The sequence below is a fragment of the Miniopterus natalensis genome, chromosome 12 (assembly GCF_054644295.1).
Source record: "Miniopterus natalensis isolate mMinNat1 chromosome 12, mMinNat1.hap1, whole genome shotgun sequence".
NCBI lineage: Eukaryota > Metazoa > Chordata > Mammalia > Chiroptera > Miniopteridae > Miniopterus > Miniopterus natalensis.
Genome location: NC_142092.1, coordinates 8086066 through 8112156, shown reverse-complemented (window position 1 = coordinate 8112156; position 26091 = coordinate 8086066). Strand labels below are relative to the sequence as shown.

Sequence of the window (26091 nt, the reverse complement as noted above, 5' to 3'; positions counted from 1 at the left end):
ATGCAGCAAAACCAGACAAGTGGTGCCTATGGCTGCCTCAGGACCAGCTACACTGACTGATGACCCCCTGCCCTGGGACCGACCCATCAGTGGACACCAGGACCCTGAAAGTGCCCATCTGGAAAGCTGATGGATATTCTATTGAGACCGTCTCCTGAGACCTCCCCTAAGATTTCCACCTGCAAAAAAGAGATAAATATGCTCAGGACAAAGGACCCTGTGCACGCTTCCCACCAGGGGAGCACGCCAGAGCCATCTCAAACTCCCTTCTTCCCTCCCAGGGGACCCCATGAGACTTGCAGCCAGGGGAGCAATGGGCAGCAGCAGCTTGTCCTGGGCTTACCCCTGAACCTGTCTCCAAGGCCCCTTCTCTCTGACTCCTCAGTGAAACAAAGCAGCCCAGCCACGCTCTCCTGTTGCTTCTTCTACGCTCTTCCTTGTTTTGCCATCCTCAGTATGTGTGTGCGTGCATGTGTGTGTATATTTATATTTTTATATCTGTATTGATTTCAGAAGGGGGGGAGATAGAAACATCAATGATGAGAGTCACTGATTGGCTGCCTCCTGCACGCCCCCAACTGGGGATCGAGCCCGCAACCCGGGCATGTGCCCTGACCGGGAATCCAACCTCGGTCTCCTGGATCCTAGGTCGATGCTCAACCACTGAGCCACCCCTGGCCGAGCCATCCTCAGTATATTTTTGCTGCCATCCTGGCCCCAAAACCCTTTGACTCAATGTTCTGTAGCCCTTCCCTTTGGATATTCCCACCCCCATCCCCTTTTCCTTAAATAAATTCAATTTTTCTTTATTCATCGTCTGAGATGGCTATTTAGCCTGCCTCGCACCACCAACCGTAACCGTTCATTTAGTATGTCAGTGGAGAATTTAGTAATCTGGGAGAAATGGAAAGAGATACATGAAGATCAGCACATTCATTCTGTCCTTGGCTAAACGCTTCTACCAAGACTGAACAGAAGCTTATGCTCATCCTGATTAGCTTCAGAAATCTAGGTCTTATTTTGTGATAGTGGCTTTTGACCTCAAAGATTCTTTTGTTTTTCGAAGATTCTTAAGGAATTTTTCTCTTTGATTTTATCCCAAATGTCTAAACATGACTATTTTTTTTAAATGTTTTTATTGATTAAAATTTTTTAAAAATTCTCACCAGAGGCTATTTTTTCCATTGCTTTTCAGAGAGTGGAAGGGAGAGAGCGAGGGGGAGGGGGAGAAACATCCATGTGAGACACATCCATTGGTTGTCTCCCACACCTTTCACCCCCACCGGGCAGGGGATCATGCCTGCAACCCAGGTACATGCCCTTGGCCAGAATCGAAGGAATCAAACCCAGGACCCTTTGGTCTGCCAGTTGACTCTCTAACTACTGCACCAAACCGACGGGCAAAAATGTTGTTATTGATTTCAGAGAGAGGAAGGGAGAGGGGTAGAGACAGAAACATTGATGAGAGAGAGCCATCCACAGGCTGCCTCCTGCAGGCCCCCTACTGGGGACTGAGCCTGCAACCCCAGCCTGTGCCCACACAGGGAATCGAACTGGTGACCTCTTGGTTCATGGGTCAACATCCAACGACTGAGTCATGCCAGTTGAGCTGTATTTTTTACTTTAAATAAAAAGCAGAAGTATATAAAAAATATAAAAGTTCTCCTTCACCTTCACCTTCACACCCTACCCCAATCCTACCCTCATAACCACCTTTAACAGTCTGTATTTAGATAAAAAGATGGATTAAAATAAGTAAATTAGTTCCTGCTGTGCATATTGTTCTGTGAACTGTTTTTTGCACTTAATACTGAACTTGAAAAGTTCCCTTGTCAGCCCTCATGGCGACTTCATGCCCTCTAATGGCTACATAGGTTTCCCTTGTATGTTTTCCATAATTTATTTTCCTGTGGATGGCCACTGAGGTTGTCTTGGGAGGGAAGAGGGTGCTGTTACAAACAATGCTCAATGAATATCCACGGGAGATGAAAGAGCTGGACCAAAGCTTATTCACTTTTTGAATTTGGATAGAACCAACAATATTTGTTGGTACTTGTTTCCCCACACTGTTGAAATCAATGGATATATAATCAGTACTCTTAAGTTTGAGATAAAAAATGATATCTCAGTATTTTCATTGCATTTCCCTGCTCACTAGTGAAGCCGAGCACATTGTAAAGTGCTCATCAGATGTTTGCAATGTGTTTTCTAAGAATTTCTTATTCATGTTCTTTGCTTTTAGCTAGGTGGTAGCTGTTTACATATTACAGATATCAGCCCTTCAACCTTTGCTGATATCACCTATCTACATATTCTGTCACATTACTCTATTCACGTTGCTATAAAAGTTTTAATGTCAAATCAATTTTATCAACTTTTTTAAGGCTTCTAGATGTTGTATCTTATTTTTCCCATCCCAATATTTTAAAAGTATTCACTTGCTTCTCTGCCTTTTAGAGATGTTGTTATATTTAGCTCTTTAATTCACCTGTAATTTATTTGGAGGACATAGTAAAAAGGATCTATTTTTTCCCAACACTTTTTAATTATATAGCCCATTTCCCCTATTAATTTGAAATGCTATCCTTTTGTATGTACAGTTCTCACATACATTGTGGCCTGATTCCAGTCTAGTTCTATATCCATCTTTTCGTCTATGTCTATGCACGCTATTTAGATGATAATAGCTTCATAGTATGGTTTGATGTCCAGCGGGATAAGTTCCTCCTTACTATTTTCTCTTTTCCAAAGATATTTTTCTTTGAAGGAGAATTTTTATTACTTTTATGTACAAACTCAACAGTGTACACTTAGTCCAGCTTGGTGGCCAGGTCTTTAGCCTTGGCCTTTTCCAGCTTGGCAAGGCAAGCTACCAACTTTGGACCTGGGATGCTGCCTCCCCAGTGGTGGCAGATCTCATCATACCTGTCGTCATAATTGATCCAGAGAGCTTCCACCAGCTTAGCCAAAGCTCCTTTGTCTTCCGAGTTAGCCTGTGTGAAGGTGACGGTGGTGCAGGTCTTCCTGTGGGCTGGACACCCCAGCCTGGCCTTCCCCTTGATGATGCAGTAGGGCACGCCATCTTCTGGCACAGGGCAGGCAAGAAGACCACCAACTGGATGGGACCCACATCGTGTACAGTCATCACCAGCTGAGCCTTCTTGTTCTCCTCCAGGGTGGCGACAGTGTGAACCCCTGCTGGAAGGACAGGTGGCCTCTTGGTGGGGACTTCCCCTTGACCGGCAGCTTATTTCTCAGTCCAGGCCTACAACCTCTGCTTCTCTCTTGCTTTGTCTCTGGTCTGTAATTGTGGGCCAGCGTAAGCGTTTGAGCAGCTGTTTGGTGGTCCAAGGCCTGGGTGAACTGGTTAATGGCAGGAGGCAATTTCAGAGGCTTACAGAGAATAGCCCTTTGCCGCTGCAGCTGACTGTAGCAGGGCCACTTGACATAGCAGGTGAGGTCCCCTTGGGGCTGGATGTCCTGTCCAATGCCAAATCTTCAAACGGGATTTACCACCTTCTTGGCCTCCTGCTGCTTCTCGACTGCAGGGGCTGGTGCCACCTTTTCCCCCTTAGTCTTCTTTCCTTTAGGCATCTTGTGTGGCAGGAAGAGAGAGAAAGCCAAAAATATTTTTATTTTATGGTTATCACCACCTTAAACCAGACAACAAATTTTGCCTCACTAAAGAGTGAGCCAAAAAGAGATTATGTGCCTTCTGATGAACACGGCATCACCAATAAAATATTATAGACAAAAATGTTTACCCTGAATCTGAGTCTTGAATGCTGACTTTAGTTTAGAGGCAATATAGCAGGTAGAAGAATAAATTCAGTGACTAGTGAGGAAACAAACTAATAAATCCTGAATGTGGGGCTTTCTACAAACTCTGTCTCTTCAAAAAGTAAATGTCATGGGGAAAAACGGGTCAAGTGGATGAGGGGACTTATGGTAAATGAAAAGAGCCTTCAGGGCATAACAACCAAATGCAATACCCAGTCTCTGGTCTGAACAAACCAGCTATAAACGACACGTTTAGGACAAGTGCCGACATTTATATATAGACTGGGCATCAGGTGATATTAGGGAAATATGGTAATAATGTGGTTATGTAGGGGAATGGCCTTATTCTAACACTGTGGACTGAATTATCTTTCCCCCACATTCATATGTTCAAGCCCTAATCCCCCAATTGTGATGGTGTTTGGAGATGGGGCCTTTGAGAGGTACTTAGGTTTAGATGAGGCACTAAGGGTGCAGCCCTCATGTTGTGAACAGGTCCCTTATGAGAGGAAGAGAGAGAGAGCTCTCTCTCTCTGCCATGTGAGGACACAGCTAGAAGGCAGCTGTCTGCAAGCCAGGAAGAGAGTCCTCATCAGGAAACATCAGCCAGCACCTTGATCTTAGGCTTCCCAGCCTTCAGAACTGTGAGAAACAAGCATCTTGTTTAAACCACCCATTCTTTGGTATTTTGTTACAGCAGCCCAAGCCGACTAATACATCTAGGAAGATACATACTGAAGAATTTATTGTAAAGTGTGAGTGTAACACTTTAAAAAGGTTCAGTAAATATAAACTCTTCTCATTGTCCTACTTTTTTCTGTGCTTGAAATTTTTCATATATCAGTCAATTTTTCTCTATATCCTTACATATTCTTAAATTCTTACTGTAATTTTGACTGGCACAGCATTTGACTTCTAGATTAACTTGAGGAAACTGATATATTTACAATACTGAATTTATAATACTGAATTCTCTAATAGGAATTTCTTAAAATACTGAATTTCTTTAAAGGAAAAGGTTTATCTTTCCATTTCTTTACACTCTCTCTTATATCCTTCAGTAAGCAAACCATCAAAGGTTTATTATGAGGTACTGCATGATTTTGCTGCAATTGTGAGTGGGTTTTTTTTCTTCGGTATAATTTTAAATTGGTCATTGCTGGTAGACAGGGAAGCTATTGATTTTGTACACTGCTCTTGTACCCTACCATTGTTACTAGAAGGTATAGCCTATATCCATACTAAGGAATGCAAACTTTCCTTAGTTTGAAAAACTTTTTTTTTCAATAAACATAGACTTTTCAACTTTTGTTCACAAGGGAGATAGTATTTTAAATTATTGTCCAGACTAATTTGTTTCTCCTCCTGGCTACTAAAAATGCCCAGAGGCCTACTGGTGCAAAAGAAATTAGACCTATTACAGTCCGGCCAAAAAGTAGAATCTACTACTTCTTTTATATACACTTTTACGTATACCAAGGCCCAAGTGAACTTTGAAATTAAACTTTCCTCTTTATTTTAGTCCAGATTTTTGGCATACAGTCTCTCATCACCTCATTTTTACAAGTATAAAGGAGGCTCCTGAATATTTATTGACCTTGTGTTCAAAGTAAGCTCTGGGGGTGCGGTAAAACTGTAATGTCAGCTACAGAAGTTTCCTGATATATCCACTTCTAATGAGCTTTTTAAAAATCAAGGTATAATTAACATACAATAAAAGCTATGATCTTAGATGTTAGTTCAAAATTATAGATGAATTTTAAAATTATATCTGTCCAACCACCACCAAAAACAAGATATAGAATCAATGGGCCAGTTTACATTCAATATTATTCTTTTAACGGGCCTTTTAAAAGTGCCATTTGTGCAAACACGAGCATGGTTCCCTGCATCAGGCCCTTACGCAGATTTCCCCCTTGCCACTCCAACCTATCCCACCACCTTCCCTGGCCCCTGCTTGCTGCTCTCCCTTGCCACTGACACCCCTTTCACACCACACCACAGCTTCTGAAATTTCCCTCCTACTCTCTCGCTCTAAGTTGGATGGGCTCTACTGGCTGGGATCTCAGCCTTTTTCAGACAGGACTTGGGCTCTGCAAGATTTTCTGCAGCCCTAAGTTTTCCTGGCATTTTGGTCAGGCCAAACCTAGCTGCTGGGCCAACCCCACCCACTGGGCCAACCCCACTGGGCCTCCTCCCACTGGGCCTTGGTGGTGGTAGGATAGAGCCTACTGGGGCAGGCAGTAATCAGTAGAGATAATCAGGTCATCTGAAGTAGCTAATAGCCTCCTTCACCTTCACAGACACACATTTTTCTTTCCACTTTTTGCAGGACAAGAAAGACATCCTTGTCTGACTCTGCCCTTATCCACACTGTTAGAAGTAAATTAAAGGAATCAATTTCAAGTCACTTCTGTCGTTGTAGAAGTGTAAAAGCAATTTATCCTTTAACTCCTGTTGTGGCTGGGAAGAAAATTCCCCGAAAAGACTTTTCCGGCTTTGGAAGAGAACTGGTTACCAATTTCAATATATTGGGTGATTTTTTTTGTCTCTTTGTTACGAGTTTTCCCATCTATGAAGATGCCCTAGCCAGTCTTGGATCGCCACCCACCATTTTCCATAGGAGTAGGGAGGACAGGAAACAGTAAGATGCACAGATCTATAGTTTTAAATTTTTAATGGTGGGAGGTTTTCACTGTTTTATGATTTTTTTCCCTCTTCAGTGACACTAGAGCACAAAATGCGCAGATTAAGTTGGATTCTTCATTAATTTCCTCTATTTTAAAATGCAGATTCAAGTGAACAGTGAATTATTTTATCCAAAGGTAAGGGCTATGCAAAAGACAAAAGCACAAGGCCGAAATGATGCATAATATAGGCAGTTTCTAGAAATTATCTGTAAAAGTGTACTGTCATTTAACAACAGAAAGAAAAGCAACTATGTTTTTACATTTACTGTATTGACTTAGTTATTTTAGTTGATGCACTATTAAATATTATATATGAAGAGAACTTATGCTTCTGAGTTAAAACTGGCTGCCAAAATAACATTAAAATGTACTTTGAAAATCCAAGCGAAGAATTTGTGGATTACACATGTCTTCTGACCTGCATGTTTGTTTCCTGCTTCCTGGTAAATTATCAAAATGGGAAATCTCATCAAATCTTCTTATCAATTAAAATGTTCTAATAGCTCCTTGCCCCATTTAGGGAAAGTCTCCTTGAGTTTATCTTCTGGATCACCCTACACATTTCTATGAGAGTCATCTTTCTTGTGTTTTTTGTTTTTGTTTCAGTTTGAAAAACTTCAAACACTCTAAAAAAGGGCATTTAGGGGGAAAAGCTTAATGTCTTTTATAGCATTTTTTCCCCTGGCCCAGGACGCAATCCTTTCTCTAAAGGTTAGGGTCAGGACATGCATTTTTGCAGGTGTTCTCTGCTGTGATGGTGCATCCTTGGAGCATCAGATTAGGAGGCTTAGGACGAGTATGCCTCATTCCGGAAGCAGGAAACAAACATGCAGGTCAGAGGACATGTGTAATCCACAAATTCTTCACTTGGATTTTCAAAGTACATTTTAATGTTATTTTGGCAGCCAGTTTTAACTCAGCATCAGATTAGGAGGCTTAGGACAAGTTTGCCTCATTCCGGGTAATTCATAAACTTTGATCACTGGATTCATTAAGATGTTGCCTGCTAGGTTTTTCTACTGTAAAGGTATATTTTTTCCCTTTGTAATTAAAAAATAATTTGTGGGAGATACTTTGAGACCAAAAACTTCCACTTCCATGATTTAGTGCATGTTGATGATTCCAAATCAGTTGTTACTGTAGCGGTGCAATCTGGAGACTTTCTAATTGTCCTCTACATTTGTTAACTGGCATTCTATAGACAAAAAGGGCTTTCTTCCCTCTCCCTTTTATGTATGTATATATGTATGCATGCACGTAGGTGGATGGGTGGGAGGCACTATGGGTTACTGACTTCCTGTGTTCTGCAGTGAGTTATAATTCCTGCTGTCATTATTTATTTTGATGCTCACACTGTCCCAGGTTTGACTAGTGGGTGCCACTTCATACTGGCTTCTGTGTCCTTTTCACATGTCCGCACCAATTTTTTAGTGTTTTCTTTCTGGAATAAGATGTTCCAGGTTTAATTTGTCCTTTCCCTGCCCCTGCCCAGGCATCAGCCATTTTTCCAGGAAGGCCCAGCTCCTTTCATTGGCTAATGGAGTTAAAAAAGCATACAAGGCCCTGGCTGATGTGGCTCAGTTGGTTGGGCATCCTCCTATGCACTGTTAGGTTGCCAATTTGATTCCCAATCTGGGCCTGTGCTGGGTTGGGGGGCTCAATCCCTGATAGGGGGCATGCAGGAGGCAGCCGATCATGTATTGATCTCACATCGATGTTTCACTCTCACATCGATGTTTCTCTCTCTTGTTCTCCCTTCCTCTCTAAAAATCAATAAAAAATCTTTAAGAAGCATAAAGGCCTCCATGACCTGACTCTGGTCTCACCTACATGTCCTCTGATTCCTCTACAGCCTCATCTACCCAGCCACATACCCTCCCCTCCTAGGGTCCCCAAAGTGCCATCTTCCTCCATAGTTTTTTTTGTAATCCTCATCTATGGATATTTTTGCATTGCTTTTTGGAGCAGGTAGAAGGGAGGAAGGGGGAGACAGGAAGAGGGGGAGGGGGAGAGGGAGGAGGAGGGGGAGGAGGGAGAGAAACATTGATGTGAGAGAAAAACATCAATTGGTTGCCTCCCACATGTATCTCAGCCAGGGACTGAACCCATAACCAGGACATGTGCTCTGACCGGAAATCAAACAGGTGACCTTTTGGTACACAGGGTAATGTTCAACCAACTGAGCCACACTGGCCAGGGTTCTTTTTGGTTTTTTAATTTTTATTTATTGATTTGAGGGGGGTGGGAGGGAGAGAGAGAAAAAAACACACAACACAGCGATTTTTGTTGTTCCACTTACTTACTTGAATCATTGGCTGATTCTTGTATGTGCCCTAACCAGGGATCGAACCCACAACCTTGGCTTGTCGGAAGAACCCTCTAACCAGCTGAGCTACCCTGCCAGCCCCATCCTCCATACTCTTGCCCATTCCTGGGTGCCCTTACCGCTCTTCTTCTGGGGGTCTAATTCTTCTTCTTTTCTACAACTATTCAAATATTAACTGATGTGTAGTCTTCTTTAACCACCTCAGAATCCCACACTGAGCGGTGCTCCTGGCAGTACTTCCTCCTTAACTAACCTCTCATGTGCTAGAAAATGGCATCTCCTTGTTTTAACTTACATTTGCCTGACTACCAGTGTGACTGAGCATATCTGCTTAGTTTGTGGGAAATAGAAAGCAATACTACCCAAGATAACATGAGAGCTGGGATTATAAAGCAACGGGGATGACAATCTTTGCTGCATTTTTTATGTGAATCTTCTATAACCAATTAGAATCAAGTAATGTAGAGAAAGTTACAGTGTAATGACAGTTTAGGATGATTATCAATTATAAAAATAACTGTATCTGTTTCTTAAATAGATAATATATCCACATGGTTCAAAATTCAAAAGGACAAAGTAATATATAGTAAGGAATCTCAATCCCATTGGCGTCCCCAAATCACCCACTTGCCCTCCTATAGGTAAACAAAGTTTTCAATTTTTTATGTATTCAGATATAGCCTATGGATATATAAGCATATATGTTATTACTTACCCTGTGTGTAGCTCACTTTTCTCTCTTAAAACAAATGACCTAAAATGATGACTTTTCTCATGTTAACAGACATATGTGTGATTACACTGTATCCCATAGATTCTAAGATAATATTAGAATAATTTCTCAACATTAGGACAGTGGGCACATTTTCTTTCCTTAAAAAATGACAGGAAGATGCTCAAGTTCTTTGCCTGTGGTCACAGGTCTCTCAACCAGAATGTCCCTGGTAATATATATATTTTTTCCTAATTACACGCTATACATGAATTATTGTTTCCAATACATTTTTGAGTGTCTGCTTTGTTCCATTTTCCTCCTGTGGCAAACAGAATTAAATCACAGGGAGTCCTCATACTTGCCAATATACACACAGGCAACAAAATGTCAAAATATGAGATTTCAGCCTGGAAAAAAGGAGAAGAAAGCTCACTGGTTTAGGCAGAAAGTGAAAGTCATGCTTATGAGAGATGCATGCATGTTGCTTGGAAATATGAAGCTACTCTTTATTTACATTAAGTCAGTAAATACATTCACATATGGCTTTTTAAGTCCTGGGAGTTGAAGTCTCAAATGTCAATGATTATAGGCTGCTCTCAGAGTGAAGTTAAATAATAGGGTTGGCATTATTACTCAAGAAAACTTAAAAATATTCTGAGTGCTTACCTATTTTAAAAAATGACATTGTTAGAAGATTGGCATAATATTTAAAATGATTTTCTAGAAACAAGTTTTACTTCCATAAGAGCTCTCATTAAATACCTCATTATGAATAAGGCTAATTACACTGTGGTCCTTGTGAGCTGCTTTTAAAAATTTATGGGCAGACCTACAAGCTCTTCAATCTGGTGCATTCCCCTCCAAGACCTTCTTTAAGGTTTATTGCACCCTGCAGAGGGCTGTTCATCATCTACTACCCTATTTTGTAAGTTACAATATTCTTCCTGCCCACCCCAAATACATTCTGAATGAAGGCAGAAATTCTCTTATCTGTCCTTTAAATCTCCCACAATCTAACACATAATAGACACTTGAAAATATCTTTTTCTTGAGTATCAGGCCACATCTCCTGTAAGGCAGTATATGTAAAACTGTTGACTGCCCTCTCTTTCAACATTTAGGCTGTAAAGGAAATTATTGGGTAATAATAATTACTGGGTAACAAAACACACACACACATACTTATATGTATATATACACACACCACATACACCTACCATACATATACCTATATAAAATATTTATATACTTATACATCATTTAAAAATCCAAAAGTTATAATGAATGACACAACAGATCAATGCACCCACTACCCCACTTAAGAAATGAATATTGAGCCCAGCCAGAGTGGCTCAGTTGGTTGAGTGTCATCCTGTGCACCAAAAGGTTGCCAGTTTGATTCCTGGTCAGGGTGCATACTTGGGTTGCAAGTTTAATCCCCAACTGGGTCATGTACACATACGGAAGGCAACCGATCAATGTTTCTCTCTCTCTCTTTCCCTTCCTCTCTCTAAGCATGTACCTGGATAGGATTAAAGAAAGAAATGAACATTGACAGCTCACCTAAAGCCCCTTGTCCGTGCCACTCTACTCACCTCCAAGGAGCTTCATCACCCCAAAATATAATTATCTTTAATTTGCTATTTATGATTGCCTTTCATTTCTTTAAAACTGTAACACATATGTAAGTACCTTAAGCAATATAAAATTTTAAAAACTTTGTACCACAATTAATCCATCCATTCTCCTGGTGATGCACACTTAAAATGTCTCCAATTTATAGCTATGACAAACAATGTTTCTGTAGACATTTTTGTGAATTTCATCTGGTTTACATAAGACTGACTCTAGACCTATACATGTTTTCAATTTTACTAGGTATTAACAAATTGTTCTCCAAATGATTTCTCCAATTTGTCCACTCTACATCAAACTAAAAAGCTTCTGCATAGAAAAGGAAACCATTAACAAAATGAAAAGGCAACCCAAAGAATGGGAGAAAATATTTGCAACTCCCTGAAAAGGGGTTAATATCCAAGACATATTTTAAAAAAACCTGATCTTGGACCCTGTGGAGACCTGCTGGGAACAGGACTTCTATAAGGACAAACATGTCTGGAAGGCTGTGGTCCAAAGCCATTTTTGCCAGCTATAAGCGAGGTCTCTGGAACCAGAGGGAGCACAGAGCTCTTCTTAAAATTGAAGGTGTTTATGCTCTAGATGAAACCGAATTCTGTCTAGGCAAGAGATGTGCTTATGTGTACAAAGCAAAGAACAACACAGTGACTCCTGGTGGCAAACCAAACAAAACCAGAGTAATTTGGGAAAAGGTAACTCGTGCTCATGGAAACAGTGGCATGGTTCATGCTAAATTCCGAAGCAACCTTCCCGCTAAAGCCATTGGACACAGAATCCGTGTAATGCTGTACCCCTCAAGGATTTAAACTTATTGAAAAGTAAATAAATAAAATGGATTTGTAAAAAATAAATAAATAAATAATAATAATAAATAAAAATAAAAAAACCTCATACAACTCAACAAAAAAACCAATATAATCAAAACATGGGTAGAGGGTCTGAACAGACATTTTCCAAAAGAGGCCCACAGATGGTTAATAGGTATATGAAAAGGTGCTCAACTTCACTAATCATCAGGGAAATGCAAATCAAAACCACAATGAGCTATTACCTCACACCTGTTACAATAGCTACTGTCAAAAAGATGAGAAATAGCAGGTGTTGGGGAGGATGTGAAGAAAAAGGAAACATTGTGCACTGTTACTGGGAATGTAAACTGGAGCAGCCACTGTCGAAAACAGTATGGAAATTCCTAAAAAATTAAAAACAGAACTATCATTTGCTCCAGCAATTTCACCTCTGGGTACTTATCCAAAGGAAACAAAACACAAACTCGAAAAGATATCTGCACCCTCATGTTCACTGCAAGATTATTTACAATAGCCAATACATGGAAACAGCCTAAGTGGCCATGAATGGGTGAACGGATAAAGATGTGGAATATACAACTGAGTGTTATTTAGCCATAAAAAAAGCAGTGTGGCCATTTATGACAGCATGGATGGACCTTAAGGGCATTATGCTAAGTGATGTAAGTCAGACAGAGAAAGATAAGTACTCTATGACCTCACTTTTATGTGGAACATAAAAAACAAAACAAAAACTCATAGATTCAGAGAACAGATTGATGGTTGCTAGAGGTGGGGTGGGGTTGGGGCAAAATGGGTGAAGGTGGTCAAAAGGTACAAGCTTCCAGTTATAAAATTAGGACGTCCTGGTGATGTAATGTACAGCATGGTGATATGGGGAAGGAAGAAACTTTCCTCTGCCCTCAAGGTTCTTTGGCTGGTCTAAGAAGCAAATAGACATGAGACAGATTAGCAAGTGAAAACAGCCAATTTAATACATACATATGTATGGGAACCCTGAATGCATAAGAGAGGCAGAGAACCCCAGTGCACAATCGGTTCAGAGCAGAAAGGGGATATGGGTACATAGCCATCTGCAGCTAGGGATGAGGTAAGGTGCCTTGGGGGCTTCAGAGGGTCATTGCAGGATGATAGGAGGAGCAGGTATTTAGTAAATAGTTTTCTTGCTCTGTAGATAGGTCAAAAGAGGCTGTCTCTGGTAATCTCTTATTCTGGACAAGGCCCATAATTCAATTTTTTCTAGGTAGCTAACAGAGGGGCAGAAATCTCTCTCGAGCTCTTGGCTGAAGTTGCCTTTAGCTTAATAAAACAAGCCACAAACTACAGAGGCACATCTTGGGGTGACTAGTGCTGAACCCCCAAGTGACTATGCTGTACTGCTTATTTGAGAGTTGCTAAGAGAGTAAATCTTAAAAGTTCTAATCATGCCCTGGCCTGATAAGAATCAACCAATGAGAGTATCCACGGGTGGAACAGCATGTCAGTCCATCCCTCTCTCTCCTTCCCTCTAAAAAAAAAATTTCTAATCACAAAAAAATTTGTGACTACATGTGGTGATGGATATTTAACTAGACTTACTGTGGCGATCGTCTTGCCACGTACACATTTATCGAATCATTGTTTGTCCACCTGAATCTAATACAGTATTTATTATAAGTCAGTTATATCTAAGGGCAAAGGAAACGTCCAAGCCTGCAGGGAACTTTATAAGAGTTTATTTGAGCTAAACTGAAGGCCTATGCCAGGGGGCAAGATCTCCGTGTTCCAGAGAATAAGAGTTTTGCAGCTTCTTTCGTGCATTTGGAATGAAGGAGGGAACATAAGGAAGATTAAGGGAAGGTGAGGGAAGCGGAAGCCAGGCAGGGTTTGGAGTACAGGGTAGTTAACAAGATCATCTGCTTTCTTAAGGGTGGTTACACTTATTTCAAACGTTTCTTAACCTAGATGCACAAAGGCAATGACCAGGGCTTGCTTATGGCAAAAGTAATCCTTTTACTAAAAAGTTACATGCCTGGGATGACATTACCCACCCTGACCTGCCCAGTTAGGAATTTATGATCACATCACCCTGTGAGGTTACTCTCCACAGATCCCTTTTTTTCACCCACATATCTCAATTTAAAGAATTATGCTCTCACCATCAGTGTATGAGAATACCTGTGACCGTATTTTTCAACACTGGCTTTTGTAATACTTTTTATGTTTTGCCAAATCCCTGAGTATAAAATAGTATCTCACTGTGGTTTTAATTTGCAAGTCCTTAATTATTAGTGACGTTAAGCATGTCTTCGTGTGTTTATAAGCCATTTATGAGGTTTTTCCCCTATGGATTCGTGTGTGTGTGGTAAAGAATGTGATCTTTCCCCAAGAGAGGTATCAGCGTCTTAGAGGTATTCTCTAAGCCCTTGGGATGCCCGTCTGGTAGGAGGGAGTGCCTTTGTTTGCCTGAGGGCCTGGGGTCATACCTGATGGACTAACATGATTTACGGTGTCAGTTCTGGTAGCAGTTCTGAGTTACCAGCTTAGCCTCTGGAGGGCTGGGGACTGAGGTCAGCGACGTGGGCAGTCAGCCGTGGAGCCCCAGGAAAGACTGGACACCAGGGTTTGGATGAGCTTCCCTGGCTGGCAGTACTGCACCCAGAATCATCGATGCTGGGAGAGCTACGCCGTCCTGAAGCCAAGAGGAGAGGGCAGCTGCCAGCTCTGAATTTGGTACTTTTTGGACTGTCCTATGTGCTTTTCCCTTGGTTCATTTTTACCTATTTCTTTTCTTTTCTTATATAATAGGTCATTTACTTCTTTTTTTCCTATTTTAAGCATTTTATTTTTCAATTTTCATCTATAGTCAATATTATTTTGTATTAGTTTTAGATGGACAAATTTTAGTCTTTTCAATATTTTAAAGGCCTATTTATTTTAATCCTTTCCCCGTGTAAACTGTAACTGAGTATAACAGCTTTCAGTGGGTTCTGCGAGTCCTTCTAGAGAATTATCCAACCTGAGTGTGGTTTTGGGAAACCCCTGCACTGGCAATTGGTGTGGGGAGGGAGGGTGGTCATTGCATTGTGCCCCCTATGTTTGCAGTGGTTGATTTTTTTTTTTAATCCTCACCTGAGTGCATTTTTTCAATTGTTTTTCAGAGGAAATAGAAGGGTGACAGAGAGAGAGAGAGAGAGAGAGAGAAACATTGATACAAGAGAGACACATCTATTGACTGCCTCCCACACGCACCCCAACCAGGCTGAAGCTTGAGCCTGCAACAGAGGTACGTTCCCTTCGTTGAAATAGAACCCAGGACCCTTCAGTCCCTGGGCCGTCGCTCTAACCACTGAGAAAAACGGGCTTGGGCTGATACAGTCTTGGTATTAAATCTTTTTTCTTTTTCAGTGCATTGCATATATCTTTTCTCTAGGTCCCATTTTGCTGACCATTGATGAATAGATTTTGATTTGATTCAATGCCTGAATCTTTTCCTTTAAGATTTTTGTTTTCTTTAAAATCTTATTTAAGAATTTCTCTCCTAGCCCAGCCATTGTGGCTCAGTGGTTGACCATCAACTTCGAATCCAGGAGATCTCGGTTTGATTCCCGGTCAGGGCACATGTCTGGGTTGTGGGATTGATCCCCAGGAGGGGGCGTGCAGGAGGCAGCAGATCAATGACTCTCTCATCATTGATGTTTCTAGCTCTCTCTCTTTCTTCCCCTTCCTCTCTCTAAAATCAATAAAGATATATTTTCAAAAAACAAACAAAAAAGAATTTCTCTCCTACTCCAATTTCATAAAGACAATCTCCTATAGAAAATAAAAGTATAAATGTTTTGTTTTTCATCTTTAGATCTTTAATACTTTTGGAGTTTATGTGTTTGGTGTGAGTTAGGGGTCTTTATCAAAGAGACTTAGATTTGACTGCAAATTTTTTTATATATATATAAATGCTCTAACCAGTATTCCCGTTTATTTATAGACTAGGAAGGATTTTCCACATCTTCAATTCCTGAACTATTTCTCTAGGAAAAAACTACTCCATGAAACATATTTCAAGTACTTGGATGGCAAGTCTGGGTGACTTAAAACATAGGCAGGTACCTGGCTCCTGGGACTTCACACGCTTACATCAGACCTTCCATGAAAAATATACAGAATGTCTGGTTTAAGTAGTGGATTGAGATCACGCACTAGCTTCCCGTTCCTCCTAAGCCCTGGTGAAAAGGAATTTTAAAAAGAATAAGCCCACAGAGCAAGGAGGAGGAGGAGATCAATGGAATAGTTACCTCAGTAAGCTTTTGGAAGAAAGCAAGCATTAAGTAAAGAAAGACACAAAGAAAGTGAAGAGGCAAGAGCTGAGGAAGTTGTAGCCCAGAACTACACAACCATGAACAGGGTACTGCAGGGTGGAACCTTATCAGAAAAGACAAAAGACAGTGAGATGACCATCTTCTAAGTGTTGCAATAAACAGATACTGAATCAAGAATTCCATATCCAGCTATACTCTCCCTGAAAAATAAAAGAGAAATTAAGATATCTCTGGATTTAAAAACAAACCATTTTTTTAAAACACCTGAGAACCTTTGCTGCTAGCAGACCCTGCCCTACAAGATACATGAGAGGCTGAAATAAAAAACACTAAACAGTAACTCAAATCCACACAAAGGAAGAGCACCAAAAACCTAATTAGATTGGTATTATGAAAATACATTTAACAATGAGCACATCAGAGCAAATCCTGGTTTCTAAAACCATTCTCCAATATAAAGATCCATTGATCCTTGCTGAAGTGGCTGATTTTAGGGCTGGAACAGAATATATAAGATGAACCTAGAGCATCCGCCCTAGAGTGCCAGAGAGCAGGGAGGTACTGAAAACACAAGCTCCTGGGAACATACCAGAGGGCTCCAGGCCACTGAAAGAGCCCCCAACGACACAAGATGGAACAATCTGAGCAACAGAATAATGCAGTTTCCAGGTGTAAATGTCTCGTAACAGAAAACTTGGGCATGTTCAATGACAACAAAATTAGGTAAAGCTTTGATAGTTTACCCTCTATAAATCATGTGAAATTGTGTTCTTGTGCAGGTATATTTTTTCCAAAGTAGGAAGACAGAATGTACCAGGAACATAGCTTCAAAGGGACAGACACACAGGAGTATGTTTACAGGGGAAGAGGCCAGGAGAGTTAGAGACTCACATGAACAACAATCCCATTCAGTAGATAAATACTTGAGCCCCTACCAGGTACCAAGAACTATGAGACGTACGGGGAATACAAGGACAAATCAAATAGTTCCTGACCTCTAAAAGGTAATTGTCTGGCCCTGGCTGGTATGGTTCAGTGGTTAGAGCATCAGCCTGCACACCTAAGGGTGACAGGTTCAATTCTTGGTCAAGGGCACATACCTGAGTTGCAGGTTTGATCCCATGCCCTGGTCAGGTGGATGTGGGAGGCAACGAATCAATGTCATCAATGTTTCTCTCTGCCTCCCTCCCTCTCCCTCTCAGCCTCTCTTCTGCCCCACCCTCTTCCATTCTCTAAAAAAAAAAATCAATGGAAAAAATATCTTCAGGTGAGGATCAAAATGAAAGAAAGAAGAAAGGAAGGAAGGAGGGAGGGAGGGAGGGAGGGAGGGAGACAAGGAGGAGATTAAAGGCCACTGTCTGGTAGAAAGAATGAAAGCATACACTGAGGGAGCAACAAATCCAAATATTTAAAGGACTGTTGTGTGGAAAAGAGTCAGAGGTGTTCAGCATGTCCTGAGGGAAAGGCTTAGGAATGAAGGGTAGATGGAGTAACAGGCTGATTTGGGGTCAATGTCTGGCACCAAATTAGTGATTAATATACATTAAGATCTCTTCCCCCAATGCCCAGTAAAACAGGATTCACTCTGCTGAAAACAATGAACTCTACCATTTATGTGACAAAAATGATATTACTTCCATACTATATTGTTATAATCACCCTAAAAGGTTAGTTTTTTAAAACGCTATAAAATTTTAAAGTCTAAAATTTAATATAAAGAAAAATATATCAATTTTATTTCCATCTTCACTAATGTGAAGAATTTTAAAGTTTGACTTGTTTATCAAGAAGGTCTTCCAGTGCCCTAGCAGGTTTGGCTCAGTGGTTAGAGCGTTGGCCTGTGGACTGACGGGTCCTGGGTCCAATTCTGGCCAAGGGCACATATCTTGGTTGCAGGCTCGATCCCCAGCCCTGGTTGGGGTACGTGCGGGAAGCAGCCAATTGATGTGTCTCACATCGATGCTTCTCTCCCTCTCTCTCTCTGTCTCCTTCTCTCTCTCTCTCCCTCCCCTGTCCCTCCTTCCCTCCCTCCCTCCCCCTTCTTCCCCTCCACTCTCTTTGAAAAGCAATGGAAAAAATATCCTCCGGTGAAGAATAAAAAGGTCTACCACTGATCCAAGTAATAATCAATCACAGAACAAGACCCTGGAGCTTAGAAGCTAAAAGCGTAATTATTCTACAATCTGTTTATAGCAGTTTAGACCATTAAGGGCATTCACACTTTAAAAATCCACAATTCCCTGTTGAAATATCTAATCATTTGCACCAGATGTAAGAAAAGAAAAGTATCTAAATGAGAATACTCTTCCCATGTGCACCACGAAACACACACAACTAATCAAGGAGAGAAGAAAATCTCCCCTGTGGTCCTGCTTATCACCTATTTTTTAAATGAGCTTTTGCTCAAAGGAAAGAAAACACTGAACTAGAGTCAGCTAATTGCATGAAGCCCTTTACTGATAAAATTAGGCAGGCTAAGTTAGATGCCAGCAAACCTTTGCAAAACAGGCTGACAGAATAGAGGAAATGTAGAGGTGAGTCAGCACTGGGGCTGAGAAACTGAACTCAGCCATGAGGAAGAAGGGGACAGCGGTCCAATAATGTGCTCTAGGCCATGGGGAAGGCAAGCCCGTTCCGGTAAGCTGCCAATATAAAGCACAGAGACACAACACAGGTTCAAGAAATGAGCGCAATGCTGACAGTCACATTAGAAAGTGTCCAGGTCAGGATGGTCAGCATCCGGGAAGAACCTGGCCTGCAGGAGGCCTCGGGTGGAGGAGCTGGGAAGACAGACACTGGCATTAGCTGCACTACATTATTCCAGCAACATGCTAAAATGTTAAAAATTGACTTAAAACGGTAAAGCACTTCTCCTAAAGAAAGTCAAATACAAAAACTGCACATAGTATGTAAAAAATAAATAGGCATAGAAAAATCTTGTTGACTTTTATTCCTTTATAATGTTTTTGTATACAGTGGTACCTCGGTTATCGAACGTCTCCGTGGATGAACATTTCGGTTTACGAACCCCCTAAACCCAGAAGGAAATGCTTCGGTTTTCAAACACCCCTCAGAATCCAAACATGCCACACACACGGCTTCCACTGAGGGCAAGATCCTAAGCCTGGCTGTGGGCTGTTGGTCCCTCGGTTTCCAGATGTTTCAAAACTCGGTCTTCCTGAACGGATTATACTTGAAAACCGAGGTACCACTGTATTCCAGTTTAATTTATATTCTCTTATTTTGTTACCACTCAGATGACTAAAACAAACTTAAAAAACTAGTTTATTCAACCCTGGCCTATTTGGCTCAGTGGTTGGAGCGTGGGCCTGCACACTGAAGGGTCCTGGGTTCAATTCCAGCCGAAGGCATGTAAATCGGTTGCAGGCTCAATCCCCAGTCTGGGTGGGTGTGGGAGGCAACCAATCAATGTGTCTCTCTCACATCGATGTTTCTCTTTTCTCTCTCCCTCCCTCCTTCCTTCCCTCCCTCCCTCCCACTCTGAAAAGCAATGGAAAAAGAACCCAAAAAACTAGTTTACTCATACCTTTCCCTAAATACCTATGATAGGCCTGATGTCTGTAGAGATCCAAGGGAAGTCAGAATCTACCGTGGTTTATGAACAGGGATAAGAGTTTGACTTTAAAATAGGAATAAGCCCATCCATGCATGGAACATGTTCAAAATTTCAACTGAAATGAACAGGGTCAAAGCTGGAATAGGAGAGCTGGCACTTTATATGACCACTATAAATAGAACCCACTATAGATTAAGAGAAAGACAAGTTAGATTAGTAAACTAATGGAATATGAACAGTGGTGGGGTTGGTTTTTTGTTTTTGTTTTGTTTTTGCCTATTGGTATTTTCCAAATTTCTATACTCAATGTTTGACTTTAATAGGAATAAAACTGCTATTTTCAAAAATTCCGTAGTTGCACAGGTTACTATTACATACATTTTTAGGTATTTTCTTAAATCCTACATTTTAAAATGTACTCCCCCCATTGTTTTAAATATCTAATATAAAGTTAATCTGTGGCCTGAGTCGTTGATATATGATTTCTCATAGACTATGAGGCATTAAGAGTGAGAACAAAAATACTGTATATTCGAAAATGGGAATAATTTAATAGTCAAATGTATTTGCACATTAGCAGCAGATATAATAAAATTACTAGAAAGTTTGAGGTAATATACAAAAGGCAAAATGGAGTTTAAAAGTTGGACCATTTTCTTTGGAACAGACAAAATTTAAACTTGAATATATATTACTCAGCTCTACACACATTTTTCTTCAGGTACTTCCCGCTTACCTACAATTCTGAGAAAGAATCCCAGCATATGTTTTTATTTTTCATATTACTCCAAAACCTCCAAACTACTCTCAAGGTTTTGCTTTGAGCAAATAAAGCAAAAAATAAAAATGCTGAAGGACTGGCTGAAAAGGTTTGCGAAGAGAACTTGAAATGTTAACTATGTGTAGCTGACTAGATAAAGCTCCCTTCAGAGATTCTCCCAAGGAAACCCTCCTGTGTGTGTGTGGGGGGGGGGGTAGGATAAAGCGGATCAGAACTCAGGAAGGAAAGGAGAAGTGGGTTTTCTCCCTGGGCGGGTGGTTTGGGTTTCTGAATTTATCCTGCAGAGCAATTTTTAATAAGTGGATTCTTTGGTCTCTATTCTAGCAATAAAGCAACTGCTTTTAAAAGAACTGGAATCATGTGATTGAAAAGCAGAGTACGATCTCATTTTTATAAAAATATAAATAAAATATGTACATACACAAAAGATTCAAAGAATACATATCAAAATATTAATAGGGTGTATTTTATTTTCTTATTTTCTGATTTGCAATATTTGACACTGAATACATATTACATTTATAAGAAAAAAGTTATGTTTAAAAGACCATATAAATTACATGCAAACTTCTTGGGAAACAGTATTGGGAATAAAATAAAATAAAACACAGTCACAACAGTAATTAAACTACTGGGCAATTTAATTCCTAAAACAGATTTCTAAAAATGAAGAAAATGTCATTCTCTAGAACCTTTTGCACCCAGAGTTGAATTAATCTTTATAAGCCATAAAAGTAACTTATCAATGATGACTTTGCAAAGGCGTGGTTCTGAATGAAAAAGAAAAAAAAAATGTTTCCGTGAGTAGCTAAGATCACATGGCTCATCTGAAACCTACAAAAACTTGCCATTGAATCTATTAAAGTAGATCCATTTAATCCATTACAATGCCTGGCACAGAGTAAGTGCTCAGAATGTTTTGATGAAATAAAGTCCCAGGGGTGGTGGTGTGTGTGTGAGGGGCCGCGGATGACTTTCCTGTGAAGGGCAGGATGCCACAATCACTGGATCAATCTGCTGGAGAAGAGGAGGTGCTGCTTGGACTGCAGCGAATAGACATGAGGCAGAGACGAAAAGGGCAGGCCTTTCTCCCTCCAGCAGACGACCTGGGCCTTCTCCTAGCTGTTCCCCACCGGCACTGCCAGCTCCTTGTGCTACAAACACTGCAGCATCCAGACGAAAAGCCTGACCCAGAGACTATGCTCATTCAGGCCCACACAGAAGGAAGAGAGAGGACGTGTCTTTCACAGCAGCCAGAAGGAGGCCAGGTGATCGCGGCCGAAACTGCCACTCAAGCGGTTGTGGATTAAAATCGTAACGTTTACCACCAAACAGGCCAAATGCTAGATTTTTAAACCATGACAAAAAAGGAATGTCCAAATGTGTACCTAGATAGCTGGAAAGCAAAATTAATAAATTGAGGAGATGCTACGCCACAATCCCTATTCATATTTTAAGTTATTTTTTCACGCAAGTGTCAGGAGTTAGGGGATTTTCAATCTTCATCATTACAACTAGTCACTTGCAAAATTCAGTGCTTTAAAAACCCAATCTGTTGAGTTTGCGGTGATCACTGTTTGATCAATGATAAAAATTAGGGTATGTAACTTCTAAATTTGTCTAAGGTTACTGGGCTAGCTGTTCTCTCACACACTTGTTTTAAAAGTCCATACTCATTGTTTGTGTTAAAATTCCCATGGGCTTAATAATCAATAAATTTTACAGGAATCGCTGAGAAAGATATTTTTGGACATAATTTTCTACCAAACTAGGTGCCCATATTCATTCCTATTAAAGGCAATAATTTGCAAGAAAAATAAGATTAGAACTTCCTAGAAGTTAAGCCAAAGGACTGTCAAAGCACTGACATTTTTACAGAACAAACAGAAACTACATCTCTTGGATCAATTGTAAACAGTATTTCAGACCTGGAAAACCTTTAATGTGGTAATTTATTTTCCTAAGCTTCCCATTTTCTGACACACAACCTACCTGCACAATCTTAACTGAGACACGAATTTAAGAGACTTTTCTAACCAACATTTTGTTATAAATGACACTCAGTGAGGAACTCATTTCCTCGCCATGTTCACATTCAGAGACTTTATAGTTTCACTGCTCAGGCATCTACCACGATCAGTAATTACCTGTATAATTTCCTTATGGTCTTTTCCCTACATAATTTCTGTAAGATCAGGGACCCCGTCTTCTTTGCTGGTATATCCTCTACATCTAACTTGTACCTGGTACTAACAAGTGTTCTTAAGTATTTACTGAATTAACAAATGCATGATTTTGGTCATAGCAAAATGTGGTAAAAAGCTAGACAGTATCCCCTTAGATTACTCAAAAATATTTTTAAAAGTTGGATCGTTACGTTTTATGGATTTTTAAAAAACGCTTCACGCACAGTTTGTCCTGGAAAAAGTTGCATCTTTTTGGAAATGAAAATGACCTTGAATATCACAGCAGGGTTGGAACTCCCAAAATTGCTCTAAAGAAAGTAAAGGAGAAAGAACTAACCATAGAAAAATACTTGTGCTTATTACTCTACCAGGGTTTTATACATGTTTTCTTAGATAAAACCTTGGAGGAACCATAAATATGAGTGAAGTGAGAATCAGAGGGGAAGTCACTGGCCCAAGGTCAAGAAAGTATTATAATTAGAATCAGAACATCTTTTTATCAAACCAAAGCCCACTTTATCTCTTCTACTCCATGTTGTCTTTACAGGAACTAGAAAAAAAAAATATAACTTTTTCCAGTAACATACACTAAGTGCATTAAATGATACAGTTACTATATGCAAAGAAATGTTTAGATTATTCAATTTATATAATTTTTACAACAGGAAATATATAAGTAAATTAAGTAATTAAAATAAATGCATTCTTTGGTGAGGTTGAAGTGATATGGGAAAGAAGAGATAAAGTCACTAGAAAAGAAATATTTTAATGTATATACATTTTCAAACCCAGTATACCACTTATTTTAGAACTAAGTATCTTCACACTTTGAGGCATTTTTAGTTTGAAAAAATGAAGATATGCCTTTAACAGAACTGTGATTTAAGACTTATCTTCAGGATAATTTTCAGGTTTCCAACTGGAATTTAAAGTTCATGCCCTTCTCTCGGAAGACTTTGCTCAGTTTTGTGAAGCAGAACAATCTATGTGATTAACAACTGGGAGATTGCTAATACATAGGACAAAACAACAGAACATGAAAATAATTGTTAGGCTGGTGACATTTATGGATGATCTGTAGTTTTTAAACTTTCTCATGGTGTTTTACAGTTTGTTTAATATTAACTCTAAAATAAATGCCTGCACCTGTTTGTTTCTTTTTCAGGAAGGTCAGAATAAGGCTAAAAGAAGCTCTACAAAAGAAAAGGGAAAGCAACTGTCAGCACTTTCTCAAACTGAGCTGTTCTGCAGTGCAAGGTGCTCTCTCCTCATCAGCCTTGGTTTCTCTCAACACAGGATTTCCTCCCGAAGCTTGGTCAGCCGCCTGCCTGCAAGGGGAGTTGGAATCTCTGCTCAGGAAGGGCAATGTTGAGTCCCTTGGGTGCAACCCCATGAGAACTGGGTGGGAAATTGGACTATAGGAGTTGTTCTCAAAATGCTCCCTGGATCACCAAAGTGGAATCACCTGGGAAAGTGGTGAAAATGCAGGTGCCCAGGCCCGGTTCCAGATACTGAATCCACGTTTCTGAAGGGGCTGCTGGGAATCTGCATCTGTTAAAAGTCACAAGGTGGAATTCTTGTGCAGAAGGTCGGGGCGCACCTGGGCTGGAGGCTGAGAACCAGCAGGACGGGCTGGTGGGTTTGGACCCATGCAGGTGGGTTTCAGTCTCAGGTCTTCCATCAATTGCTCTGACTGCAGCAAGTCACCCAAGCCCTCTGAGCCTCGGGTGTTCACACAGAAGTGGGGTGACACTTCCCCTGTTGGGACGACCACGCAAAACTGTGTGTCCCTATGTGTGAATGCCGGTTGGCCTTGATCCCTTAATGCACATGCAACCCTTAGGGACCGCCTGCTTCTCCCCAAAGCAGTTTCCCACCTTTTCCTCATGGTCCCCGCCTCCCCCCAGGAGCCTTTCTAGACATTTTCTCTCCTAATCCCCTGCCCCAGGACACCAAAGGCTCACAGAGACACTGCACATCTGCTTCTGCTCTGCAGCCTCTGGGAGGGCACGGGCCCTGCACCAAGTCCTATTTGCCCCCAAGAGCGTGAGCAGGGAGCCTCCTGGGAGGCGACAGGTCAGGCGGCACCACAAACGCGGGCAGAACCGGGTCTACAACTGTCACAAAGGTCTCCCCTGGCTTCCCAGGCGTTCAGCGAGGTACTTTCAACTAGCGGCCACCACTAGAAAGCCGGGAGCTTCCACGTGAGAGTCCGACATTCAGCTTCTCGAGACCAGGTCGGTGCCCACCGCGCGGACCCACAGCCCCGAACCTGCGGCCGAGACCCCTCCCCGCAATGCAAGGGCCCAGGCTCACCGCAGCAGCCGGAGGTCGGGACGCCTGGAGCCGCTGGTGCTGCTGCCTCACAGAGGTCGGCGCCGACTTCCCGCCCCGCCGCCCGGGTTGGCCAACGGGGCTCCCACGGAGGCGCCTGGAGCCCGGGGGCAGGAGCCGCAGCGCTGCCACCCCTCCCGGCCTCACCTACCCGCCCAGCACCCCAGGAGCGCCGACTACTCCCCACCGCCCGGGCCTCACAGTTGAGGAGCCCCGCCTCCGCCTCTCCTTCCGCACCAATCGCTGCCGCGCGCGCCAGCACGTGACGCGAGCCGGCCAATGGCAGCCCGTGGCGGCCGCGACGCAGCCGCAGGCTCTGGGCGCCTCAAAGCCGGCGCCGCCTAGTCCGAGTGCTGGGAGCCTGCAGGGTCCGGGGCGCGGGCTGTGTGGGGTCCGTGGGCCGCGCGGAGGCGGGACCCGGGCGCGAGGCAGCCGGTCGCTGGGCCGTGCGGGGTGAGAGGCCCCGGCGGGCGCGGGCCCAGGTCCGGCTCTGACTCCCGCGGCGTTCAGACCGGACTGGACGTGGGCGGGAGAAGGGGGGGAAGGAGCGGCCAGGCTTCGGCCGCCTCTCGCCCGGGACGCGGCGCTCCTGCCAGTTTCCCGCCTCTGTGCGCTGATGCCATCCTGGCACGACCCTGCCACCCAGCCCCCCCTGGCCCGTATGGTGCTGTGAAAGCAAACATGCTTGGTAAAAAGTCAAAAAGAATGGAAAAGTTTGAGCTTGATATTTCCCAGCATAGACCAGGGGTTATTAATAAGTCTGGAGCTCCCTTTATGCATTCAATAGCCTTATGCCTGTTGTATACTTGCTGCTCCATTAGGAATCAGGGATTAGTGAGGTAAATTAGGTATGGCCCTGCCTTTAGAGAGCCCACCATCTATGGGGAGAAAGTACAGAGACAATGGGAACATATCGTGACAACTGGATGGCATGGGAACACGTGAGAAGGGCATCCAACC

General features: G+C 41.8%; 2 pseudogenes across 1 annotated transcript; one reads left to right on the top strand and one right to left on the bottom strand.

Annotated features, from left to right (window-relative positions):
- Positions 1-1117: 1117 nt before the first annotated feature.
- LOC107532308 (large ribosomal subunit protein eL8-like) lies at positions 1118-25192 on the bottom strand (annotated as a pseudogene). The gene is made up of 2 exons (XR_015715397.1): positions 25114-25192; positions 1118-3594 (listed from the first exon to the last, which is right to left on the bottom strand). The product of XR_015715397.1 is annotated as a large ribosomal subunit protein eL8-like (transcript).
- Positions 11579-11985, top strand: LOC107532309 (large ribosomal subunit protein eL33 pseudogene; annotated as a pseudogene).
- Positions 25193-26091: the final 899 nt, after the last annotated feature.